Source organism: Oryctolagus cuniculus, chromosome 4 (assembly GCF_964237555.1).
Source record: "Oryctolagus cuniculus chromosome 4, mOryCun1.1, whole genome shotgun sequence".
NCBI classification, from domain to species: domain Eukaryota; kingdom Metazoa; phylum Chordata; class Mammalia; order Lagomorpha; family Leporidae; genus Oryctolagus; species Oryctolagus cuniculus.
Window position 1 is genome coordinate 91303473 of NC_091435.1, and position 16322 is coordinate 91319794.

Consider the following 16322-nt stretch of genomic DNA (forward strand, 5'->3'; position numbering starts at 1 on the left):
CAAGAAAAGTACAGACTGATGGTTATTTCCCCCCTTTTTTAATGCATCAGTTACAGTAAATAATATGTTCTGAGGCCATTGTTCACTGCAAACTGAGTCAACTGAGTTAAGCAAAGTATGAATATTAACAGGGACTATAGAAATTAAGAAATTTTGCAAGAAGACTTACTCCCAAGACGAATTCTGTGCCCAAAGAAAGTATAAGGATAGCATGTGGTTTCTATTTAACATCAACTAAGACAATTTTTAAACTTTTCATCTCACCTGCAACTCTAAAAAGATAAAATATCCATTCCTCAGGGGGCCAATGCTGTGGTACAATGGTTTTTAGCCACTGACTGCATTGCTGACATCCCGTACTAGAATGCTAGCTAGAGTCCCAGCTGCTCTGCTTCCTGTCTATCTCCCTGTTAATGTACCTGGGAAGGCAAAGGAAGATGGAGCAACTACTACGGCCCTGGCCACCCATGCAGGAGACAAGGATGGAGTTCCAGTCTCCTGGTTTCTGCCCGGCCTGGCCCCAGCCACTGTAGCGATTTGGGGAGTTCATCTGTGGATGGAAGATGTTCCTCTGTCTCACCTTCTCTCTCTGTTACTCTGACACTCAAATCAATAAAACAAATCAAAAAGGAAGGAAGGAGTCAAGCAAGCCATCAGGGTGGAGTCCCCCATAGTTGAACTCTAGAGGCTTCATAAGACGAGAGGGAGATCAAAGGATACAGATACACACACTGCCATGTGTCACCCTGCACCTGCTCGGGACTCTGAAAGCAAGAAGGGTACAGCCCCTCGCCCACTGACCAGAACTGTGGGTCCGAATCAATCCTTTCTTTGTAGGATGCCCAGCCAGTAGTATTCAGTTTTGACAACAGAACATAGATTATACATTAACCAATTAATTTAGGGCAGAGAGCCATTCCCCTCATATTCTACATGACCTAAGTTTGTTAAAGTAATGACAAAGGTTTGGTGCAGTGGTTAGTATACCACCTGGGGTGTGCACATTCACATCTGAGTGGCTGGATCGGACTCCACGCTCCTGCTAATGCACACCGTGCAAGACAGCAGCAGCAGAGGAGGAATCAAGTACTTGAGTCACTGCCACTTCCTCTCACTCCCACTCCTCTCCCTCTACCACTCTGCCTTTCAAATAAATAAATCAAACTTTAAAAATAAAAGCTAGGGATGGCGCCGTGGCTCATTTGGTTAATCCTCCGCCTGCAGCTCCACCATCCCATATGGACGCCGGGTTCTAGTCCAGGTCGCTCCTCTTCCAGTCCAGCTCTCTGCTGTGGCCCGGGAGTACAATGGAGGATGGCCCAGGTGCTTGGGCTCCTGCACCCACATGGGAGACCAGGAAGAAGCACCTGGTTCCTGACTTTGGACTGGCGCAGCACCGGCTGTGGCGGCCATTTGGGGAATGAACCAACGGAAAAGGAAGACCTTTCTCTCTGTCTCTCTCTCACTGTCTATAACTCTACCTGTCAAATAAATAAAAATAAATAAATAAATAAAAATGGAGCTAATTTGAATTTAAAAATAACATTATTAATATTAATAAAAGCTAAAGGATTCTTGCAAACTATTTCAAAGTATTTTTTCATGTAAAAGAAATTAAAGAAAATAGGAATGCAGTATTGTCACCTAGGTTTACTTGAGGAAAACTGTCAGCCAAAGCATTTTCCAAAGCATATATAATAAATCAGTTTGAACCTGATCTCCCAAACACATAGTGGGGAAAGCTGCGATCTGAAAAGTTTAGAGGCAAGCACGCAGCCCAACAGTTAAAGCAGTTTGGGACGCTTACATCCTGTATGGCAGTGCCTGTGTTCTAGTCCTGATTCTGCATCCAGTCCCAGCTCCCTGCTAACATGTACCCTAGGAGACAAGGGTGATGTCTCAAGAACTTGCCTCCCTGCCAACCATATGAGAGACTTGGGCTCCCAGGCATCTGGGGAGTGACCTATGGGCTTGGGTGGGAGCTTTCTCCCTGATTCTCTGTCTCTGTCCCTCTGTCTCCCTCCCTCCTACCCCCACACTGTGTCTCTCGAATGAATGCAATAAATAAAAACTATGAAGTGCTGATATTGTGGCACAGCATGTTAGACCACCACTTGCCGCACCGGCACCAGCATCCTGTACTGGAGCACCTGTGTGAGTGCCAGCTGCTATGCTTCTGACCCTGCTTCCTGATGCGTGAGGATGCTCCAAGTCCATGGGCCTCTGCCACTCACAGGAGTCGGGGGGTAGCATGGAGTTCCTAGCCCTTGACTGCAGCCTGGCACAGACCTGGCTACTGCGGCTAATTTGGGGAGTGAAACAACAGATAGAAGATTTCTCCCTAACTCTGCCTTTCAAATAAATAAATAAACGAATAAATAAGTAAATCTAAAGAACTCACAAATACATAAAAAGTTTAAAGACTTCTCCATGGGAGCCTGAACCACACTGGATGAAACAAGACTAAGGGGAGAGTAGAGGTAACATTATAACATTTGGACACAGAAGATTAATAAAATGCAAACCTCCATCCCTTCTTACCAGAGGTGAATTTGAGCAGGTCATTTGACTTGTTTTCATTACAAAAATGAAGATAACACTACCAGGTTGGGCTTTCTGAAAATTAAAAGACTGTACAAGAAACCTTAACAGAATTTAAATCAATGAGAACACAGTTCCCCCCGAAATCACAATTCACCAACTTTCACCAGCAATTAATAAACACTTTAACAGATCATCTGAATTCAACTATGTTCAATTGAACACAAACTTAACGAACGCACATCCTACAGTTTTAGGTGTCTATTAGGTGCTGTGATTAAAAGGCAGGGAGGGAGGAAAAAAAATAAGGAGGACCCATCTGAGTCACAATTTCTGTCCTCTGGGACTCTGGAATCTTGCAGAGCAGACAGCAACGCACACATGAGCCGCTGGAAGAATATTTGACATTATATAATAAAGTACCAAAAATGCATGGTCCTAACAATGAAGGACTCTTATGGGAGCCAGGAAAGGCTTCACAGCAGCTGAGACCATGACATCATTTTCCTCCTGCCCTTTTAAGCATCCACTTTTCAATGATCCAATCTGGAACCTGATGGACTGATTTGTCCCAGAGGGTCTCTGTAGGTTGGCATTGCTGAATGGAATCGTGGGCACTTACTGCGGTGTCTCACTCTCTGTCTTAGCCCCCTTCAGGTTATTGCAACAGAATACCCGGGACTGTGTCACTTATAAGCAAGAGAAGTTTATTGGGCTCCTGGTTCCAGAGGCCAGAAGTGTAAGAGGGCTTTGGACCTGCTGAGGGCGGCAGGCTGTGTCGCTCCAAGGCAGAAAGCAGACTGGCAAAAGTAACAGCAGCAGAGCAAGACAGCACTGGTTGCATTATTATAACCAGCCCTCTCCTGAGATCAGAACCTGCTCCTGCATTCAAGGACATGAATACGTTCACGCAGGAGTAATCCTCAAGGCCCTACTTCCCAACACTGTCTCATCGAGGACTAAGTTCCCAACACATGAACTTTGGGAGACACATTCAAACCATAGCACATCCCCTCATCTTCTCATTAGTTCCTTACTCTACCTACTTTGCCCACTCCTACGGACAATCATGGCCCCAGGTCTTGACCATTCGCACCCCTTGGGCCTTCCATCAGGGGGCACTGTCACAGAGGCGGAACACTACTAGACTGGTTATTAGAAGACCCGAGTTTCTGTTCCAGCCTTGTCCCTACTTCATTCAGTGACGCTGAATGCACTTCAGCATCCATCAAACGAAGAGTAGAGAATATGTAAAAGCGCTTCTTGCTTCCTAAATGTCCAAGGTCTGTATCCTACAGTTTGTGGCGGTTTCTGAGCGATGGCTGGGGGCTCACCAGTCACACAGCTCCTGAGGAGGCATTGACACGACCACATCAACGGTTTCTATTGTGGGGAAGGTCAGGGACTCCTTCAGAAAATAGCTGATCTAAACAGAGCCCAAGGAGTGTCATGGCAACACTGCTCGCAAGCTGCCAGAGGTAGAGACGAAAAGCACCAATATGCAGGTGCAGCTGCCACATCTCAGAGCAGCACTCAAACCTTGTTAATATCATCTTGCCTAATACCGAGTCCCAGAGATCAGAAGCTATTTTTACTGTGTGTATTTAACAGATCTGTGTATCATCTTCCCTGCCAACACAGTCCGGGAGAGAGGACTGTGCTATCAGAGAGTCTTCAAGACCTTAGGCCACCCAGGGGTAAGGGGCACAGGAGAGAAGCAAGAGAAATAGAAGAAAATTAAATAGGAGGGAGAAAACACACTCGCTGGGGTCAGGAGAAGCTATGGACAAGGACAGAGTAGGAGGGAACAGGAAAAAGTAAAGGCAAATCTACAAACACTTAGGAAGGAGACACTGGAATCTCAACTCTCCGAAGACTCAGAGACATACATGTGGAAAGAGAGTGGAGGAGTTGAGCCCCTGTTACACTCAAGTGCTCACAGGCCTTCTCACCCCAATTCTGATCGCAGCCTCTGCAGACTTTCACTCTTCTCCACAATGCATGCCCCATGGAAGACTCACGCATGCCACTGAGCACAGCCCTGTAGCCACGGTCCAGGAGGGAAGCCTCTCAGCTATCCACTGTAAGGTGCCTTTCAGAGCTCGCAGGCAAAGCCTTCTGCTAAGTTTCCAGTTGACAAGCAACCTGTCTCCCTCCTGCAGGAGTAGGAATTCTAGCTTTTGATGATTGACCAAGTTAAACTATGTGAAAGCACCTGTCATGGGGACTGCCACATAGTAGATACCCTATGAATACCTGCTTGCTTTCATCTGTTTGATATCACAGCAGCACCTGTGCCACACAAATACCAATGGTCCTCAGGAAAAAAAGGGGGGGATGCAGTCTGCTGAGTGATAGGACTCGGGAGCCAGTTGTCTTTCTAATGCTTAGTGAGATATCGTCACCGCTCTCAGACCTTTCCCTGGGAAACGGGGCTAGACTAGACAGACTGCTTGCAAGTGGCTTTCCAGTTCTGAAATTCTATATGCCTATAAGTCTCATACCCATCCTAGAAACAAGCAATAAGTAGAAGGAAAAACCATTAAAGAACACAGCCATGTGCTTTTTGTATTGTGTACTACGTCCAGTGCATTGTGCCAGGAGGTATAGGAAATGCAGAGAAACAGAAAGTAGTCCTTACATTCAGAGCCCTGGTAATACCTGTGGGATAGGGGGAGCACACAGGGAAGGAGAAAAATCATGCAAGGATGGAAGTGTCAAGTGAATTTTAATTATAAAGTGAAGTCCAAGGCCGGTGCCGCGGCTCACTAGGCTAATCCTCCGCCTGCAGCACCACCACACCGGGTTCTAGTCCCGGTCGGGGCGCCGGATTCTGTCCCGGTTGCCCCTCTTCCAGGCCAGCTCTCTGCTGTGGCCAGGGAGTGCAGTGGAGGATCGCCCAAGTACTTAGGCCCTGAACCCGCATGGGAGACCAGGAGAAGCACCTGGCTCCTGGCTTCGAATCAGCGCGGTGCACTGGCTGCAGCGCGCCAGCCGCGGCGGCCATTGGAGGGTGAACCAACGGCAAAGGAAGACCTTTCTCTCTGTCTCTCTCTCTCACTGTCCACTCTGCCTGTCAAAAAAAATGAAGTCCAGTCTAAGATTGGCTTCTAGAGCCAAAGAATAGACAGAGAAGGCTGCCCCAAGATGAGACATACACGCTGGTCCTCCAGGCAGGACAGCAAGGTCCACACAGGTAAGACAGAGGGAGGTGACCTTTATAATAGATCTGGTTTTATTCATCAGCTTTTCACTGCTATGATGAAATACTTGAGGCAGTCTAATATATAAAGGAAAGGCCATAGACCCCATCTGATGACAGCCTTCTTGGTGGCAGAATCCCAAAGCAGAGCAAATATCACATGGAAAAAGACAGGGCGTAAGCTCGTTTGTATATATCTGCCTCTATCCTTCTAAAACCACTGAATCATGGGGGCTCCAACTTAATGGCCCAGTCTGAACTAATCACCCCTACCCCCAAGCACCATGATTAGATTAAATTTCTACCTCCTTAACAGCATCCGCATAAGACTTTGGGGGACTGCATGGCCAAATCATATTCAAATCATTGCAGCAGAGGGGGCATCAGTATCCACAGTTGGTGAATTTGAGTTGTTTTATGCTCTAGATCACTTTAAATAGCCCATGTTTCATTAAAGGCTAGAATAACAATGACCTACCTGCTACCAGAATGCTAGGTGGTTAGCGGGAAGAACACTGTAGCCAGGGCAGACAGTTGTTCTGACTTCGCTCCATGGCCACTAGCAACTGCCCAAATTCAGCTAAAGTGGCTTATCTAACTGTAATAAAAAACAAAATCTAGTAGAATTTCAGCTGAGGTTCTTCAGGATTCCTGAAATCTGGGTTGACCAAAGCTCACATTTTGCAGATGAAGAGACAGAGATTCACCAGAAAACACAGGATTTTCCTCAACTACGCGTTTGTGTTCTTTGACCAATATTCACACGCTTTGGGGTTGAGCTTTCTTGCCTTTCAGAGATTTACTCTAACTCCCTGTAATATTTCATCAATGTGTAATTAATTATTTAAAACCTACTCTAGTCCCTACTTCTTTAAGAAACACCTAAGATAAAAAGTGTTCTCCAAATTTTCTCAGTCTCAAGATGGAATGTTTGAGCTTGCACATTGTTCTGAGTTTAGACTGGTCCTCACCAAACTCATCTCTGTATAACTGCAAGCTTTCAATTTCTTAGCAAACCACCTTTCTTACAGGTGCTAAGCAAACGCTACAGAAGAGACAGATCTGGAACCTGGTTCTCTGACATTCAGCCAAGTTCTTGCTCAAACATCTCATACTGCTTTTGATCAGTACAAGCCTAGATACATGCCATCCCCAGGGCAGCCAAAATAGTTTCAACCAACTCTAAATCCACCAAGTGTTTTACTAGATGGACTAAATATGTAGCAAAGATAAAACAAAAAAGAAAGGAGAGGAGGAGCAAAGGGCATGGACTACAAATTGGATAAACAGCTCTGCCTAGTAGCTAAAGGATGCTGGTATTGTCATTCCAGTTTTACACATAAGAAATCTGCAGTGCTGAGATACAGTGGCGGGCCAAGGGCCTCACACAGAGTCACTGATGAAGCAGGGAGGCCCCAGTGCTGTGGTAAACTAATAAACAGAGCCTCAACATCTAGTTACCAGTGGGGCAGGCCCGCTCAGGCTATTGCAAAGGATGAGAAACATCTGGAAACAAGGAGCCATAGCAGCTACTTGTAGCAAAGGTTTTATATTGAGTAGACACTCAACTAGTTATGTCTGAGTAAAAGCATGGCAAAAGATTTATGAGACAGAGCTCTGTAGCTCCAGAGGCAACCCAAGGCATGTATCACATGGGAATTTTTTTATTAAAATAAAGAGAACAGATTTCATGTATTTCATAGACACAATTCTAGGAACATAATGATGCTTCCCTCCCTGTCTCCCTGCCGCCCTCCCTCCTCCTTCTCTTTTTTTCTCATATGGGAATTAAAAAAAAAAAAAAACATTAAAACACACAAGAACTCAGACGCCAGCACATGTAGCAATGGCCCCAGCCAGACAGCAAAGGCATATTGGCACCACTATAATTTGTCCATTCACCAATATGCTTCCCGAAAAACACCCATATGCTTTCTTTTAGCTTCCATATGCTTTTTAAAAGGAAACTAAAATATTTCATTAGTTTTCAGTAATTAATAATTACTTATTTCACAATAGTCACCCTCATTAAAAAACGAAAATAACTGATTAAGCTGCAGGATCCTGGCTTTCAAGTCAAGCTTATTTTATTTTATTTTTTCATTCTTCCCCTTGAGGAGTTGAGTAATAGAGTAAAGCAGCCAGTGTGGAAATATTCACATTATTGGGAATGAAGAGTTATCATACATACAGCCCAGCATTCCTCTTGACTGAGACATCACGGCTTAATGAAAAGAATATGGACTTAGGATCAGAAAGCCTTGAACTCCAATTCCAGCTGGACCCTTTGAGAATAGTACTTCTGAGGAAATGGGAGGCGTTGAAAAGATAAAGCTTGCTAGATCCCTTCAACCCAGTCTTCCATATTCCCAGGGAGAAACTCCATAGGGTTCCCACTCGCCATCTCCAGGCATGGGTACAGCGTGCCCCAAGAATGTTGGCAGCAGGCCAGGGCCAAGAGCCTTGATACTGTTGTGGGGCCTGAAAGAACACTGCTTCAGCTCTAATGAGTATAGGAACTACCTGGGGATCTTGTTAACCAACAGACTCGGAATGGGGAGGTCTGGAGTGGGGCCCGAGGTTCTGCATCTCTAACAAGCTCCCAGGTGACGCTGATGCTGCAGATTCTCATACCAAACACTGAGAATCAAGGACCTACAAAGTGTCAAGATGAAGCTGAGAAACACAGCCTATGAAAAGTGGACAACTGTGACAGGGGTTACTAGTCATACGGACACTCATTCCTCTGTGTACTGAACAGCATTGTGGCATTTCACTAAACATCACTGACATACCACCAGTAGGGTATGACTTCCATTTTACAGACAACAAAGCTGAGGCTCAAAGGAATCAAGTCATTTATCGAGGACCAAGTGCTTAATAACGTTGAGCTCCAAATCCGAGATTCCTATGGAGTGCTGGTATAAAGTCTGGTTCTAAGTCTGCCTTTATGTGCAGGGAGGCACTCACCTGCGGCCTGAATTTTAACACATCATGCTTCTTCTACGAGCCTCTGTTTCTCCATCCGTACACTAAACATGCTGCCCCTGACCACCGCGGAGGCCTCTCCCATCTCCTGTGCTGTCTTTCACTCCTGTGGCTCCCTTACATACTCACGGTGGGTCACCGAGCACTAAGGACTAGCTTCACACATGTGGCAGTCATTACAACTTGGCAGAGTCCACATCTGAGCGGCTCACATCTGCATTTGTGCTGATCTAAGCATGGTCAGAAGTCTATCTCTGTTAAAAGTCCCACGCTCCATATAACATGGGAAAAACAACAAACAGATTCCCCAAAGCATTGAAATTCCAATTCAGTAGATAACTCACAGTATGATCAGGGCACTGTGACCCTAACTAACTCTTTGTCCCCTTTTTTCACTTCTAGAGACCATTAACCTGCAGAAGTTGGGAAAACTTTGAGTTCCTTATAGTGCATTTATGCAGTTGTCCAATATTTTTTAAACTGCCTTAAAGTGCCAAGAACTTAATTAATGAATGACCATTCTCTTACAAGTGATTTAAAATGTGCAGTCTTGTCCCTCTCTCAAGTCCCATAGCACACATTCTCTATGCCCCCTGGGGACCCATTTACTATTTTCCACCAGAAATCTCTTTGGTTTAGACATTTGTTCATTGTTCTTATTCATATCCAGTGTTATCTCTGGAGGTAGATAGATTTCAGAGAAGATAATGGATTTAAACCTAGACTTTGCTGTTTATTATCTATACAACTTTGGACAAATTATTCAACCTCTCTGAGCATAGTTTTCTTTTACAAAATGGGGGAAATAAGTTTCTAATGTATTAAAATGATAAAAAATTTAACAGATTGTGGGTTAAAAGTGCATGTGAGTGAGTAACTGAATTCTATAAGTAGAAAGCAGGATGAAAATTTCAATCTTACGGGCAGGCTTTGGACACAGCCGTTAAGACATTGGGTAGAACACCTGCATCCCATATCAGCGTTCCAGCTCCACTATGGAATCCAGCTTCCTGCTGATGTACAACCTAGGAGGCAGCAGGTGATGGCTCAAGTACTTGAGCCCCTGCCACCCACGTAGGAGACCCAAATTGAGTTCCTGGCTCCTGGCTTCGATCTGACCCATAACTATCTGTTGGGGAATACACCAGTGATTAGGTTCACTCTCTCTCTCTCTCTCTCTCTCTCTCTCTCTCTCTTTCTGTGTGTGTGTATGTGTGTGTGTCTGCCTTTAAAATAAAGACTTTCTTAAAGTTTCAATACTAAAATTCAACAGTGTGAGACTTGTGAATGTCAATAATTAATGCTAATGAGTAAGGGTGACACTCAGCAGAACAATAGGTTAACTGTGGGAAAAAAATCCCACAACAACAGGAAATGAAAGTCATCCAAATGTCATCTCAGACTTCCCACATAAATATCTTTTGCTTAACCTAGAATTCATATATGGTCTTCAGAGCATCCACACTGCTCCTGAAATGATAAACAGTAATCTCTGCAGGTGTGCATTTTTCAGATATTTCATGGATTCATCTGAGTTTCAAAAAGTTCCATAATCCTCACCCTATTCCAAGCACATACATGTGTCACGTACACACACACGCACACACACACATGCATGTTAAGAACCATTGCCTTAAGAAAGTCCTTTGACAAAGACTTGTCAACTGACAGCGAACATTGATTTACTAAGACAAGGCTGAGGGATTTTCAAACATGCTATTTAGAAAGTATGGGTAATAGAAGTTACAGTAACACCACTCCAAACCAGAGAGATGGGGCTCTCAGTTCAAGACATGGGTTGGCTGCAAACTATGGGGCTGTAAACCTGAGACTCATGCAAACCAGAATAGGAGCAAGCTTTGACATCATCTATTCCACCTACCTTCCTCCACCTCGAAAATGAAGAACCGAAGCTCAAAGGGAGCCTATGCATTGACTGACATCAGAGCAAATACATAAGAGCCAGGATTCGAACCTCAGACTCCATAAAATAATTTTTCCTCTGAATCTCTCTCCCATGAGGTTTAAGATAACTGCTTAGATTTAACTTCCCATTCATCTGACAGATAAATCCTACTGTCTTCTCCGTCCCTGGAAGTCCCATGAAAATATGAGTTGGATCTTGGCAAAGACTGTACTAGCTGCTTCCGAGTCCCACAAGAACAAGGCAGAGAAGGGTCTGAAGAGTGAGCAGTTGGTGTCAGTCTTGCATAGCTGCGGCAGTAGGGAACTGCAGGCCTGAAACTCATGCTCATTGTGCTGGCAATTACTCTCCTGTCCTCCTGCTTGTTAATTTCTCATCTGTCTCCTCTTCATTAATGTTCCCAACTACAGGGAAAACAGCAAGCTAACTTCATGGTCAGCTTCCTACAATTCACTGGATCACAAAAGGGCAAGAGGCAGGTGGAGAAGACAGTAGTGAAGACAGGGTCAAATAACCTCTCAGGAAGGGCTGCACGGGAATCCAGTGCCTCCTGATAAACACAGAAAGCAGAGGCCCGCTGGAACCTGTGTGCCACTACCTCACGGAACTAAAGACGATGCCTGGAATCCACCTAAGTGCTAAGGACATCTCACGGCCTTGCGTTGACATAGACATTGGATTTTCCTCAAAGACAATGGACTTTCAAATATTGGGAAGAGAATGGACAATTTACACAAAGATACTTCTCTATTAAAACAATGATAAAAGATAGAATTTTAGTCTACTAACACTTATACAAAATAGACTCTCTCCCTTCCCCAAAATATCCATCTCCAAAATGAGGAGCCCTGGCTAAACTGATTCTTGAAGTCTCTGGCTTTCATACTCTGATCTTTCTTCCCACTTCCAATGATCCACCCTGAAAAAGGAACAGAAGAAGAATCTACCTCTTAATACTGTTAATAGTCAGGGGGCCCACACTGTGGCAAAAAGGGTTAAGCCACTGCCTGCAACACCAGCATCCCACACGGGCACCAGTTCCTGTCCTGGCTGCTTTGCTCCCAATGCAGTTCCCTATTAACAGCCCAGGGAAAGCAGTGGAAAATGGCCCAAGTATTTGTGCCCCTGCCACCCATGCAGGAGACCAGGATCAAACTCTTGGCTTCTGGCTTCGAACTGGCCCAGCCCTGGCTATTGTGGCCATTTGGAGAATGAACTAGTGAATGGAAGATCTCTCTGTCTGTCTCTCTCGCTCACTCTCTCTTGTAACTCTGCCTTTCCAACAAATAAAAATAATTTTGTAAAAAATAGTGTTGGCCGGCGCCGCGGCTCACTAGGCTAATCCTCCGCCTAGCGGCGCCGGCACACCGGGTTCTAGTCCCGGTTGGGGCGCCGGATTCTGTCCCAGTTGCCCCTCTTCCAGGCCAGCTCTCTGCTCTGGCCAGGGAGTGCAGTGGAGGATGGCCCAGGTGCTTGGGCCCTGCACTCCATGGGAGACCAGGAAAAGCACCTGGCTCCTGGCTCCTGCCATCGGATCAGCGCGGTGCGCCGGCCGCAGTGCGCCGGCCGCGGCGGCCATTGGAGGGTGAACCAACAGCAAAGGAAGACCTTTCTCTCTGTCTCTCTCTCTCTCTCACTGTCCACTCTGCCTGTCAAAAAAATAAATAAATAAATAAATAAAATTAAAAAAAATTAGTGTTAATAGTGGATATGTTTACCAGATCCTCTAACAAGATGCCCCAATAATGGAACAATATGGATGGAGGAAGATGGATTTATTTTTCTACTCTAACCATAAATTACATGCCTTTGGAGTTATGACAACCAATGTATAAATGCCCAATCATAGTGTACAGATCATTCAAATCACTTGCTGCTCTTCTGAAATGTAAAAGTAGTAAAAGCTAAACAGCAGAATAATTATTTCCACACACAAACTCAAGAGTAGCCATGGGACTTTCTTATGATTTTAGAAACATGAGAGCAGGATGGAGAAAATAAAATCAGATATTTTTTAAAAATCCATTGAACTAGAAGTAATCCATGTCCATGATCAATGGACAGCTTTGCTGCTATATGCTAACCGGGATCTCAGTGAGAGAAGGCAGGTGACTTAGTCAGGGTGACAGCCAGTTCACATCAGAGCTGGAATTATATGGCTTCTGAAATTATATGGCTTCTGGAATTATATGGAATTATCATGGCTTCTGGCTCCAAGAACATATACCACATTGCTCTGCTTCTACGAACCAGGAGATTCTATCCAGGTAAGTAGGAAAATAATTTCCTTTTTAACTATGGCTCTATCTCCACTTCAAAAAACAATAGCTCTCTGCTATGGCCTGGGAAAGCAAAGGAAGATGGCCCAAGTCCTTGGGCCCCTGCTCCCATGTGGGAGACCCCGAAGAAGCTCCTGGCTCCTGGCTTTGAATCACTGCAGCTCCGGCCATTGCAGCCATCTGGGGAGTGAACCAGCGGATGGAAAACCTCTCTCTCTGTCTCTACCTCTCTCTGTAACTGTCTTTCAAATAAATAAATAAATCTTTCAAAAAAACCAATAATGATTAATTTAGTTTAAGGTAGACTGGGGTTGTTTCCACCAAATCAGAATGAACAATTCATTCTGGCAATATAGACAAGTCCTTGAGAATTAATGGAGTATTCATCCCCTAATGAATCACCCTGTGGAAAACATGGATAATCAACAGTCTACAGAGGCCAGAAGCCTGTTCTTGTTCCAGTACAGATCTTGCCTATTAAAGAACATTAGGTATCAGCTCTAAATAGTAAACAGAGTATACCATTTCAGATTCCATGAAGTGCAGCTTTAAATAGCTTTGGTTTGGAAATGGGACAGGGAACACACCACAGTCAGTGGAGCCACGTTGAAAGCAGAGGAAAAACAATGATTAAGCTCATTAAGTAGGTACCTGTTGACACGTCTACTGCCAGGTCTAATTATTTATTTAAACTGTTATTCCTTCTTCGTCACTACCACTGATTCCAATTAATACAAGACAATTTTAAATGGCCACAGCACACCCCTAGAATATTTATTTTGCCACCTCCCCAAGGCAATTTGAGAAGGTGCTATCCTTCCCTTCCCACCAGCTCCTAGCCCTAAATGATAGAGACAAGGCATGGACAGATAAAACTTCTCTTCACAAGAGCAACTTTTGTTATCTTTTAACTCTTACTTAAAACCCCTCTTTATAGTTTCAGGATGGGTTTTAGTTGGGAAGGGGGACATAGCTAGCCCCATCTTGAAGCTTTTTCTATTAATATTTAACAACTGGCATCTGGGGGAGGGTGAGTATGATTAACTGCCATTTTCTAAATGAGCAACATGGTGCTGTGCATCACACAGTTGTCAAAAAAAGACAGGAAAGGTTTACAAGACATTCATTTCTGATACTTGCATTTCTCATGAAAATAATACACTAGACAGGAGCCTTTTGCATGGTCATTTTGTGAACTAGAGGGTTACTAAAAGACAGGCAGGAACCATGCTTTTATTTTTTGTTCTGACTTTTTCTAGGAACCTGAGCATGATGTGTTAATTCATACAAATGATGAGTATTAGCTTTGAAAACTATACTAGCCTAATACCCCAATTTCCACTCTGCCCAGATTGGTTAAGTCCTCCGAATATGTAGCAATACCAATCAACTGCAATGTTTTTCAAAAGTCTGTGCAACTACGGTGATGTTTGCACTTCAGCATTACAGAAATAACACCAAAAGCATAAAATATTCAATCAAACAAATGTTTACAGTACTTTAAATAACATCAAATCTTATACAAAGTGATGATCCTACAGGACCTGCTGTTAGGAACACCATTGAACTTCTTTTCCTCTTTTTGACTGGGCCTTCTAAAGATTTCTTAGAACACAGAAGAGCTCACCAGGAGATGCAGATATCATCAGGTTAGCTCCAAAACAAATCACATTTTGCAAATTTTACAACTATGAAGCTCCCTTTTAATAAAATGTTTCTTTTCACTGCCTTCTGTTTTCTTGGCAAAGTCATGATGAATACGTTCTTCAGATAAGAGCTTATCGCCTCCACATCAGGCCCCAGGAGAGTGGAGTAAAGACACAATTGGTCCTAGGTTTCAAAAGCTTCTAACTTCTTCTGTGCACTTAGGGATTTTTTTCTTATTGTTGTTGCCGACTTGGATTATAAATTTGGTGATGATGAGTTTGGTAGTGATTAACCCTACCAGAAATCTTCAGCCCCTTCAGAGCAGGGTAACACTGGTACTATAGTATCATTAAAAGCACTCAATCAAGGGTCAAGTAATCCGGTGAAAAGCCCTCTGGCACATACTAGTCAACGATACAATAAAATAGGCAAGAACACAGTAGTCCACAGCATATCACAGTTTAATCATATCACAGTTTAATCACTTGGTAAATCTGAGTCTTCTATGTTGCCCAGATACTTGATACTAAACCTTAAGAGCTAGGAACTAAACGGGAAAAATAAATCAAGAGGCCATAAGAGGAGGGAAACTCACATTCTGGCCATTTTACGGGTTCTGTTGTTCATGAAGCACCTTTGTATTTCTTCTATTATGAGTGAAATCAACCATAACCATTACTGACTCCAGTGCCTACTGGCATTCCACAAACGTACAGATGCCAGTCGTCTCTTACCTCAGATGGCTGGCTCTTACAGGATCAGTGCACACACAACTGCAGCGCTAGTGTCTGTAAATGAAATGGGTGAAAGTTAGTGTTGGGCACTAATTCTATATTCATTAACAACCAGAACTTCATTATCTCTATAGCAGCTTCTTGTTTTAGAAAACATCCTCATTTCCATTATTTTTACTCCATCAAAACCCTAAGGGGAAGCAGGAAGAGATGATTCTACTCACTTCATAGGTGATGGAACCAGAAGCTCTCCCAGGGAAAGGAAGGAAGCAGCTGACCTCTCTCATCACTACCATGTGAGAGGGGTATGGTTGCCCTCACTTTACAAATGCAGAAGCTGAGGTTTAGGAAAGGTAAGTGGGGACAAGCACTTGGCACAGCACCTAAGGCACCAGCTGGGAAACCCACATCTCTTTTCAAAATGTCTGGGTCCTACTGTTGGTTCTGCTTCTGATTTCAACTTCCTGCTCGAGCCTAGGAGGCATCAGGTGATGGCCCAAGCACTTGGTTCCCTGCTACCCACATGGGAGACCCAGAATGAGTTCCTGGCTCCTAGCTTCAACCTGGTCCAGCTCCAGTTGTGGCGAGCATTTGGGGAATGAACCAGTAAATAGGAAGATCAATATCTCTTGGTCTCCCTTTGTCTTTCAGATATATAAAAATTTAAAAAAAAAAGGGGGGGGGAAGGCAAGCAACATCTCCAAGACTGCACAGTATAGTATGCGGCGGAGTGTATGACTGGGACCCAGGGCTCTGCATGCTAGCCCAGGGCTCTTTCATTTCTAACTTAGATTCTCCTAAATTATTAAACTGGACAAACACAAGGTCACACAACTCACTGACTTGGGCCACAAGGCTTGTGGAAGGGCAAGAATCAAGTAGAACCAGCTATTTGATGACATGAGGAAGTGGGAAAGCCACATGGGGTGCAGAGCCAGACACAATTACCCAACTTTTATCAATGAATTTAAGTGACTGAACTCTAGGGGGCAATTTCCTCATATGTA

General features: G+C 44.1%; 1 protein-coding gene across 19 annotated transcripts in view; it reads right to left on the bottom strand.

Moving 5' to 3' along the window:
* The window catches only part of LPP (LIM domain containing preferred translocation partner in lipoma), a 727525-nt gene that overhangs the window by 528283 nt on the left and 182920 nt on the right, over positions 1-16322 (bottom strand). For all 19 annotated transcript variants that reach the window (XM_070072379.1, XM_051859193.2, XM_051859192.2 and 16 more), the window contains one exon: positions 15316-15369. The gene's annotated coding sequence lies outside the window, so the exon portion shown is untranslated. The remainder of the gene's footprint in view (positions 1-15315; positions 15370-16322) is intronic.